A 10,968-nucleotide genomic window follows, 5' to 3' on the forward strand; every position below is an offset into this window, starting at 1 on the left:
ATAAATTGCTAAAAAGAGGCAGCGTTGTGGAGCAGGAGAATTGAGCCCGGTGGTGTCTGGCTGATCTCACCAGGGTGGTGATGATGGAGTAACCGGGGGTATCGTTTTCCTTATGCTCTAAGCTTTATAAAGCAGCAGCGCAGCCTGTGCTCCCACCACTTCTTGGGGCTTGCTCTTTTGGGGCCGCCCGGGATGGCGGAACTGGCTTCAGTTAAAGCACAGCAAAAATGTTCCCATTTTTCAACTTAATTGTGTTCTAATCCACTTTGACATGTTTTCACTAAAGCTTCTGCTGATAAAAGGGAGCAGGATTTAGATTAAAATTTGAAGTGGGACATCTGAAAGTAAATTGTTTTCACAGGTGAACAGGATCAGTGCAAGGAAAAGCAGGACCAATGGTATTGTAATCTGTCCCCTCCTCTCTGGGTGTCATATGCTGTTCTTTGTGCAACAAACTTGACTGTAGCTGCTGCTCCTTAGGTCCAGAGACACAGTGTCATTTTCCAGTCAAGCCTTTGGACTTTAGCACTACAGGGTGGACGTTGTCCTCACTTCTGAGCGCAAAATGGAAGAGACGGGTCTAGGTATAAAGTGGTCTGAAAAACCAGTGCAAGAACATGTGAAATCAAGCATGCTTTGCAACGTGTAGGTCCTCCTAGTTAACTTGGGGGTAGGAGAGTAAAAATGCTGGAAGGGACAAACACTGGAGCATTTCTAGGCTTTAAATCAGTAAATCACCAGGCTTTAAGGTTCCCAGTGCCACTTTTTAACTGGCTGTCGTGGTTTAGCCCCAGCCAGCAACTAAGCAGCATGCAGCCGCTTGCTCACTCCCCCTGCCCCAGTGGGATGGGGGAGAGAATCGGAGGAGTAAGAGTGAGAAACACTCCTGGGTTGAGATAAGAACAGTTTAATAACTGAAATAAAGTAAAATAGTAATGATAATAATAACAATATAATAATGATAATAATACATGGAGTGATGCACAATGCGATTGCTCACCACCTGCCGACCGATACCCAGACAGTTCCTGAGCAGTGATCGCTGCTCCCTGGCCAACACCACCACCCCACCCCCCCCCCCCCCAGTTCATATACTGAGCATGATGTCACATGGTATGGAATAGCCCTTTGGTCAGTTTAGATCAACTATTCTGGCTGTGCCCCCTCCCAGTTTCTTGTGTACCTGGCAGAGCTGAAAAGTCCTTGACTAGCATAAGCAGTACTTAGCAACAACTAAAAACATCAGCGTGTTATCAATGTTCTTCTACTAAATCCAAAACACAGCACTATGCCTGCTACTAGGAAGAAAATTAACTCTATCCCAGCCACAACCAGGACACTGGCACATTCCAAAACGTGCTCAAGGCAAAGCTGAGGTATGAGAGTGAAATGGCTCTAGAAAAAAGAGGAGGTGCCACAGCAAGATGCCTTTTTTCCTCTTTTATTTGGGTGACTTTGTGCAGTGTTGAGATCTGCTGAAAGGCTCCATATTTAGATGGAGTGTACTGAAATAGAAATGGAGTTCCTTCCTAGTTTTTGATGTAGGTGACGAAGGATTGTTTGCTTAGTTGGTGTGTGAATGCTGTTACACTGAGAATAAAATTTTCTTACTAACTTTCATGGCCTGAAGAATTTAAAAATTAGGTAATTACCTTCTAATAATGTGATGTACAGATAAAAATAAAAGGCGGGTATATAAATATGAAATAACCTAGAGAATGACAACCTGTAAGAAAACCACTAAATATGTTGACTATGTCTCCAAGCAGCCACAAATGGGGAGACACCAAGCTTCTGTGGGGAGCTGGCTGTGAAAACAGCAATTGAATCTGAGCTGCTTTTTGTGTAATCCTGGGTTTTTTTGTTTCCAGGCTGTCAGCATTGCAGTTTGTGGCACAGATCAGAGCCTAGAGAAGTCAAAAGGAAGATTTCCATTGACTTCTGTGGGCTTTGTCTGGTCTTTTAGCAAATTACAGTGTCATCCTATTGAAACAAATTAAAAAAAGGAAATTAGAAAGTGTACAAATGTTTGGATGCTTATCCCCGCTGGATTCATATGGCAGATCTCTGCATCGCTGTTTATATTCCTTAGCAACCACAAGTCGAGTGCTCTGTTTTCCTACTGTGTAAGAACAGTTATTTCCTTGCTGTCTTTGTGTATTATGTGCGTGCTTAGAACAATGGCTGTGTGAGTCTTAGAGAATTCATGAAGCATTGGTAAGGCCTGCATATGGTTGTTTCTAATGAGAAATATCTCCTGTGCTCTACCTCTGTCCAAAATCTGTACACGCTGAGGCTAAGCTAGGTCCAGTTATGTGTTAAAAAACCAGCAAGCAAACAGAACAAAAAACCCTAAAGCAATTTGACTTAAGAGAACGAGGAGATTAGGCCAATGATATTCCTGCACTATTTCCTTCTTCCCTAAGGACCTCAGAAATACCAAAACAGTATTCTTTTTAAGAGGACCAAGAGGAGAGCAAAGAATTGAGACAGTAAACACCGAAATTCATCTGAGATGCTGTTTTTGCAACTGTGTCAATTTTAGTGTAAAGTGTAAATAACCTTAAGAAGCTGCAATGTAGGCTGGGGTACTATCATTTGAATTAATAATTTCACATTTATTAAATGCGAGTCTATGAAAAATACGACACTGTCTACAGAGGACCTAGTCTGGAGTAAAACTGTTAGAAGGGTTAAAACCTCAGCGGTGCCTTTGAAAAGCCTGGTTTGTGGGCTCGCACCGGCTCCCGTTGACCATAAGATGGCGCATACGCTCTTCGTTTCCTGGTAGTGAACTCGAACTAAATAAAAATCTCAGATAAAATTATATTGGCATATTTTATTTGACTGTAATTGCTTCACTGCAGGCAGTTTCTGAAACTCGAAATTAAGAGTCCCACCTGAACAGCTTGGTTGGCTATCTGCATTTCAATCAATGGGTTAAATTTCGGCCAATAATGCTTATTACTAGTTGGAGACAACAGAATTAAAAAGTGGCACTGTCAAGATAGTGTTACGATGTGAAAGGCAGAAATTTTAACGTGATGAATTGGAATGGCTGCCCATGAGAAAATCGCCTAAGACCAGAAAATGGATAAGTGTGAGATCAGCCATTTTAAACCTCAGAAGCAAATTGTTACTGCCAAGGGCTGCCTTTCCCAGGAAAAATGCTGACTTTGGCAGTACCTTTGTGTTTGCAGAAAACCATCACAGGTGTATAGCAGCCACAAAGATCAGGAAGGTCTCGGCAGCGCAGAACAGTTTGAATCTGGGATGTGAACATCCACCAACACAGTTACTGTAAAGGTCAGAGGTACCTCTTTTTCCTGTGGGAAGCCAAAACTGCTAGGAGAGTGCTGGCTCTATGTATAGAGAGAATTAGTGGAGGAGATGTGATGTTCGTTGTCCTTTGGCTTGCAGATTACTTGAGTAATTTCCTGACTCTTTGTCTGTCTTCACTGTAAACTCTTGGGAAAGTAACTCTCTTATTCTTCCTTTATGTAGTGCCTTTTTCAGTGGGACCTGATCTTGCTGGCCCCTAATCAGAGCTACTGCAAAACAAGTAGAATGCTGTCACTTGCTCTTCTCCCTCTCTGAGGCAACTGCATAGTAAAATCTGTTTATAGTGTCTCTATCCAGGGTTTTAGGACTTGATGCATCCCAAAAGTGGGAGAGGGCTTAAGGAACAGTGAAAAAAAGATTCTCAAACAGTTACAAACCCTGCTACCTATCCAAATAAAATTAAACAGCACCCTAGGCTCACCTATACGCTGTTCATGCTTGTTGACCACCTCAGAGTTGGGAGGACATTGTTATTATGTCAATGTGCTTTCTGCTGGTGCTCCTTTTGTTATATTTTTTCCTTTTTTTTTTTTTTTTAAACAGCTGGCTCCTTATTATGCTTCAGAGATGGTCAGATGAAAGTAACAGGACATCCATGGTATTCATAATATTCATAGCATCTGTCAAATGATACTGTCTTAGAGTGAAATACTTAGGGTTCTGCAGTGACAGCTGTGGCTTGTATATGTTTGAAGCAGCCCTCTGTGCTTAAAAGGTGGTTTCACCCAGATATGTAGCATTCTTATTCTCTGATTGACAATCTCTTTTTTTTTCTTTAGTGTACCAAGGCTGTCATCATTACTTACATCTTTGCCTTTTTCCAATCAAGCAGAGAGGAAAGCACAGATATCTAGAAACAGTTTTCTAGATATCCTAGTACGAACTCTAGAAAAGCTGGCTTTCACAGTAGTGTATTCCTCAAAAGCAGTTGCTTGTTCCAGAATGTGTTCCTCTGATAGGATGTCTAATACAATGAAATGTTTTCCTGAGACATGCGTCAGACTCTCTGGTGCTTTAAAAAAAAAGCAAAGCTCAGAGTGATATTTTTCAGATCACTTTTTCCATGCTATAGAAGCTGAAATTGGATGGAGCAAAGATCAATAATGTATCCAGTTAATACACTAACATATAAATGAAATGAATCATAAGAAATGAAATGACTTCTCCTGACAATCTTGTCATAAATGCTGTTCCATAATACCTCAGTCTTGTCAATTTGAATTTGTTATAGGCAAACAGTTGCTGACATGTGAGCTCTGTTGTGTAAATCTCTCAGGAAGTGGGTACTCACTATTATTTGCAACATATGTTATTCCCTGGGCTCAGCCTTTATTACCGGTTTTCATTTAGTGCAGGCAAAAGTGTTTTTCTCCCCTGGCCTTGTATGTTCTTCTGTTCCTTGCAAGGTCACGGTTTAGTCTGATATAAGAGTGGCATGGAAAAAGGAGTGATCCTAAAGGCAGAATGAGATCATGGAAAAGTTAAATTTTTGCTCCATTCTTGTCATTACCTGGAGAAAAGATGTTTCTCAGGTGTGGTGACAACTGGTACTAGAGATGCATTGTGTTTCTTTGTGTATTTTGAAGTTTGTCTATTCAACATGGAATAATTTGCTAGTTTTGCAGCTAGTCTTCAAGCTGCTGAAGATACCTTTTTGTTATTTAGAATTTGGCCTTTTGTCATGAGAATAAGTTTATCTTGACTTGGGCATTTATCTTAAATTTTAATTTCTGGTCCTTGCTTCTATAAACATAAAAATTCACACTATTCCTCTGTATCCTACTGCAAGCCAGATTTTACATTCAGCAGTTCAGATAGAATTATGCTTCTGTTTCATTAGGTTTTGCTCTTAAGAGCTAAGTTTCTTCAGTTTATGTTAAAATTACATCTGTAGTAAAAAGAAAATTGTCACTTCTGAGAACGGACGCCTGTGTGCATTATCAGAGTGGGGTGTCGGTAAGCAAGATCCTCGTATCAATCAGTCTTACAGTGGTTATCTGCCTGCAGTCATTACATGGCTCCAGAGATGATACAGAATTCCTAAAGCAGCCTGAAGGTGCTTCTGTCACTCTGAATATACAGGGAATCTGTGCAGATTGCCTGACGTAGCTATTACCTTTGAAGCGTGCAAATTCTCTTCTGTGTTATGTACCCCATAATATCCAGTCTTAGCTTGTTATATGTCACAGTTATTGCATGTAACAAGGACTCTTTAAAAATCTTGGAAAACTTTTGGAAAAGCATGTTTTATATTTGTAGAGATTTATTAAATGGACCAACTCATCTCCTGCTTAACTTCACTAGTGGCTATTCTAGTATGTTTGTTTTGACATACTGTATTACTGTGTGTGCCTTGCTGTTGGCCGATGCCTTTGAGATTCAAACCTAAAATAGATGAGAAGCTTCAGAAGCTGCGGAGTCTGTCCTTTGTAAAAAGTTTCTGTAATGCTGACAACAAGTTAATATCTAATGAAGGCTAAATGTTCTTCAACATACTTGAAGAAAGAAAAAAAAAAAGACTAGGCAGGAATGGGGAGAGCTGAGGTGGTGAGTGCCATCCATTTTATATGTGTGCTTCAGGGATACTCTGCATAACCTAACCTTATTTTTTTTTTTTTCCTTAGACCACCTCTCCTTTTGTCCTCCTTTTCTCTCTCATATTTGAGAACATTGCCTCTGTCAGAACATGCTCAAAGCATTTGGTTTCTCTTCTGTGGACAATTGCTACCTATGGCTGCTCCTTTCCTAATGAAATTTCTAAATGCACTGTTGTTCTGATAATGCTAATCTGATAATTCAGGTTTTAATTATGGCATTTTTTCTACTCTGTAATCCTTATTCAAACAAATGCTGAGCCCTGCAATTCCAAGTGTGAAAAAATGCACTGTTGCTCAGATTCTTGGGCTTCTATCCTTGCAGGTGGTCAAGGTGATCCTTTTTCATGAAGTACGTTCATGTCTGCCTGAATTCTGCAGTGCTGCAGGATCTTTGGGCATAATCTCAATTTTTTTCTTCCTTTCCCTTTCAGACTCCTCATTCCTCAGTCCCTTGTTTCTCTGTCCTACTTTTCCCCTTGTACCTATAGCTCTGTTGCTGGTTCCTTGAACTTCCTTCATTTAGCTTTCTTTTGTATCATGTTCTTTCATATTACATGGAACAGCTCCCTAGTTAACGCAAATCCAATTTCTTCTCTCATTTCAGAGGAGATCCTTAACCAACCTGTTCGGGTTATAACCAGGGTACATTTTGTTGTCTGCGTGCTACTCGGTACTAAATGTGGTGTGTGGAGGTTTTTTTGGTTTTGGTTTGTTTGGTTTTTTTAAATGGAACTTTTCCTTTGGCAGTGACAAAGTGTTTTGCTGCTGCTATGTCTAGTGCTGTAATGCACAATGTAACTTTCGTTATACATCAGAATGATGTATTGTCTGTTCCAATAACAGGACGGATGGAAGCAAAATCATGAGTTCTACATGTTTGGTAGATCATGGAAATGTTCCTTTAGTGGCGATGGATATAGATTGAATAAGGTTATATTAATTCAGCATCAAATAATAAAAGAAACTTCTAGGAGGGGTAGTTTTATCTTGTTTTTAAACAGTAAAGTTAGTTTCTTCTGATGTTGAACCCCTCAGTCTCACTTTGTAAAACAGCTTTATTCCTATGTCAAGTGAGTCTTGATTGTGCTATCATTGTTTAATGTATTTTGTACTTCAGTATTTGTGTCCCAGACAAGCTCCTCATCTTTTTTCCTTCTGGCTTATCTGTGGCATGATTCAAAAGTCTCAGAGAGACAGCCTCAGCCAAGTTCATTTTTATGATCTCGATTTGTAAAGCATGCTAGCTTTCTGTGTTTTTTTTCATACACCGCTAAATTTAAAAAATGATAAACAGTTCTGCAAGCACCAACAATCCGTGGACTTTTGCCTCTCCGTCAGCATATTCAGAGGAAGCAATTGCATTCACAGAAAGAATGACAAAATTGACTGTATCATATAGAATATGAACAGCATTTTAATGGCATTTTAACATTCATCAAAAGCTCTTAGCTCTGCAGTTGCTTTTGTTTTGCTCCCTGTTTGCATTCATGCTATAAATCACTGCTTTTAAAATGGATTTAGAAAGTGCTTTTCTAACACTGTCAGCCATTAAACTGCAAAAGTTAATTCCTTAGGAATTATTATGTTATATAAATTAGTCCAATAAATTAGTAAAACTAAGGCAGAGATTGGTACAAATAATATGAACTGTAGAATGATGGAAGTAAACATAGAAAACAAGAATATTCACAAGGCAAATTCAATAGATGGCATAATAAAACAGTTTATCTTCATGTATAGAATATGTCTGAATTTTCTTCATTTCTCGGAAGCACTGAGTACCAGTAACTGTTTATACAACCAGGCCATGTTTTTAGGATAGTTCTGGCTAATGCCATGTCTGTTGTGTCATGGAGCTGGGGGAGAGGGGGAGGCAGAGGGAATAGTGTTGCAGATGCTTATAGGTAGATGATCTTGTGCTGTGATATTGCCTATAAATGATTAGCTATGTGTGTCCTTGGGATCCCAGGAATTATGAATCAAAATTCTAAGCCACGTATGAGTTTAGAGAAGTTCCTTGTTTTCTGTGGTGTGCAGGAATTCTTAGGAGGGATTATTAACATGGATGTGAGCCTGGTAGTTAGTTGAAAAGATTGGTGCGTGTTCTGGGATTCCCTGAAGTAGCTGGGGTCAGGATCTGAATGAATAAGCTTTTGTTTTTAGGATGGCTGCCTGTTGCCCATGCAGGTACTTCAGGCTGAAACTTGCAGTAATCTTTTAGAAAACTGTACTTGTTTTAGCACGCTTACCTTGTGCCTAACTTAATCAGATGCCAGCTTTGCTCTGACTACACCTACTATAGACAAATGTAGGGCTGATACAAATATTTTAAAATATTATTTAGAAAACTAATCATTTGCCTTACTGAGCATTCTTGGAATTTGCCTGTGTGTTCTTGACACCTATCACATTCTGCAGTATAGTATATTACCCATGAGTCTTAGGTATTTATGATTTTTTTAAAGTCAGTAGAAAACTAAACTGTCAGACTGAAGGAGTCTTGATGTTTTCTCCACTTTATGCTGCAAGAAAACCATGATTCCAAAAGGGAAGCATGTGTTCCATTCCTGGCTACCTGTTTATGAAAGATTGTTGAGATCCTGTGCTGGATATTTTCTGTTGGACCTTAGACTTGTCAAGCTTGATAAAATATCAGGATTTTTATTCTTTTTTTCTATCTTGACAGACACTGTTGCAGCTTCTGAGGCTACCAGGGTTGAGGTGTGTTAGACACGTTTTGAGGATTTCCTGTCAGATGGCACGCTCAAGCCTTCTCCAGCTGTCAGTCACCTTGATGGTTCTGACTTCTATGACATGAGTCTCTTGATGCTAAAGTATCTAGAAGTGGTAAAATACTCTAGAGAAGACTTTGTAGCTGAGCTTCACTTTGGGGAGGAAGAAGAATACTGTATATACAAGGCTGTGAGCCGGTAAGAATGGAAGGAGTGAGATTCAGATGGCAGAGAGTATCATGGATGATAAGCTGTAAACATCTCCTTTTAGATGCCTGGGTTGTGGCCAACAGTGAGTGGAAATAAATGTGAGTGCTGGAGGTGAGAGGAATGTAATGTATGAGATCTTTTTATATTTGTTTCTTAAATGAGTTCCACTGTCAAATGCTTTCAAATATTTTTCTCTCAAAATGAAAATTAACATCAGCTTCAAAATAGAAATATTACCATATATCGATCTCTTCATGAGAAGACATCATATACCCTGTCTTCAAACGTACCTATTTAGATGTTGCTGGCATTTTCTAAAGGTTTTTTTGAATTACCTACTTGAAACATTGTTTATATTAAACTTTCTCTGTAATCTAGAAGTGTCATGTCAAATGAAGTCTTCAATTTGGGTAAAGCTGCATCAAAATTTTGGACTTAGTTTCATACCATATGAATCTGAAAATTTTAACACTACCCACCCCCCAAATCCCACTTCTTGGTTTGATAGCTCTCTATTCTTTATTTAGTTTAATATTAAATGACTACAGATTTTGATATATTTTGGGTTTGCTTGCTCTTAGTAGATAAATTAAAGGGAAAGATTGTCACATAATACTTCAGCATGATTCTAGACATTCAGATATGCTTGGATGTCACTGAGACAACCTGAAAGCCTCACCAGTTCTCCTAATTATTCTTTGTCTCTTGCAGGAGTGATGAGCGTAGTCTGTAATTCTGGGACCGCATATAAAGTAAATCTTGCAGAAAATAGCAGAAAGGCCTTGAAATCCATGGGGTATTAGAGTCTGTATGGGCTTAATGAGAGAGTTTAAAGCCTGAAACTGTGCTGCGGAGTGCTGGACAGTTCAGAGGGAAGCTGTCCAGCTGAGCGTGCCTGCTTACTTAGCAGAAGCTATTGTATTGAAGCAGAAGTGGGAAAAGTCTCTAGTGGCATATTCCTCAGATCCCCATACATCTTCAGTTATTTCCCAATTTACAGAATACCTGGAAGAATGCAGTATTCTATAATAACCTGTTCTTTTTGCATAACTGGTCACTTAAGAAGTTTTTCTTCAGCTTGAAAGGATACCTTTTGAAGCTGTGGAAGGCATAAGCTGCTCTGAGAAACTGATATGACTAGCCTTGGTGGAAGCAGTGTTCCAATCGCCCTTCCTTAAGGGATTCTTCCCATAGTTTAAGGCAGAAGCTTCTTTCCTCAACCTGCAAGTAACAGTTTCAAGGCACAGAACATTATGGTGCTAAATATTCAGAGAGCTGAGGTCTAATCTACCCATTTTCTCCCTGTAATGTGTATCTGCAGCATTTCATCCCACCAGAAGAAATTGCAGAAAATGCAAATTCAAGCCTCTCGACTATCTGTATTTCCCATATGAGTGCATAGATGGAAAAGGGTGCTGAGATTTGCATTGGAAACTAAATTTTGAGTTAAAAATCATTTGTCATTGGAAGAAGCTGCTTTGAAAATCTGATCTGATAACTCAGGAAGATTTTTGGTTGCTAAATAGTGTGCGTACAGACTGTGGGAATAATACATTTTTCTAGGTTTGAGAATCATTTGTAAACTGATTACAGATCTATGAAGGTGCTTATGTCAGGGTGAATGAATATAGAAACTGTGACTGTATTTTGAGCATTTTAGACAGGACTTGCACAACAGTACAGAAGGTGATTTTCCACTATTGCCCTGTCAGTTGTTTATTTTTAATTTTGCAAACTCTTCCCCATCCGCTCTGGAGATATTTCGGACTTAAAATACACCATTTACAAAACTGATGTTTGTTTTGTGAAACTTTAACTTTGATATAACTGTGTCTCCTGACAAAGACCCTCTCAAAGTTTTGCCATTTATCTCTATTGTGTTTGTCTGCCTTATGGGCTGACTTTCCTAACAGTGTCTTGGTTTAGGAAAAGTCACCTATAAAGCTGCTGTTCTGATGAGGTTTTGGAATTGTCTGAACAGTTTTCCCTCCTCCTTTTATGCTGATGCTACTGTATCTGGTAGTTTAAATTTAACACAGCTTAAGTAACATTTCTTTTCATCCGTCTGGACTGGTTTATGTTGCTTT

Source organism: Pelecanus crispus, chromosome 4 (genome assembly GCF_030463565.1).
Source record: "Pelecanus crispus isolate bPelCri1 chromosome 4, bPelCri1.pri, whole genome shotgun sequence".
NCBI classification, from domain to species: domain Eukaryota; kingdom Metazoa; phylum Chordata; class Aves; order Pelecaniformes; family Pelecanidae; genus Pelecanus; species Pelecanus crispus.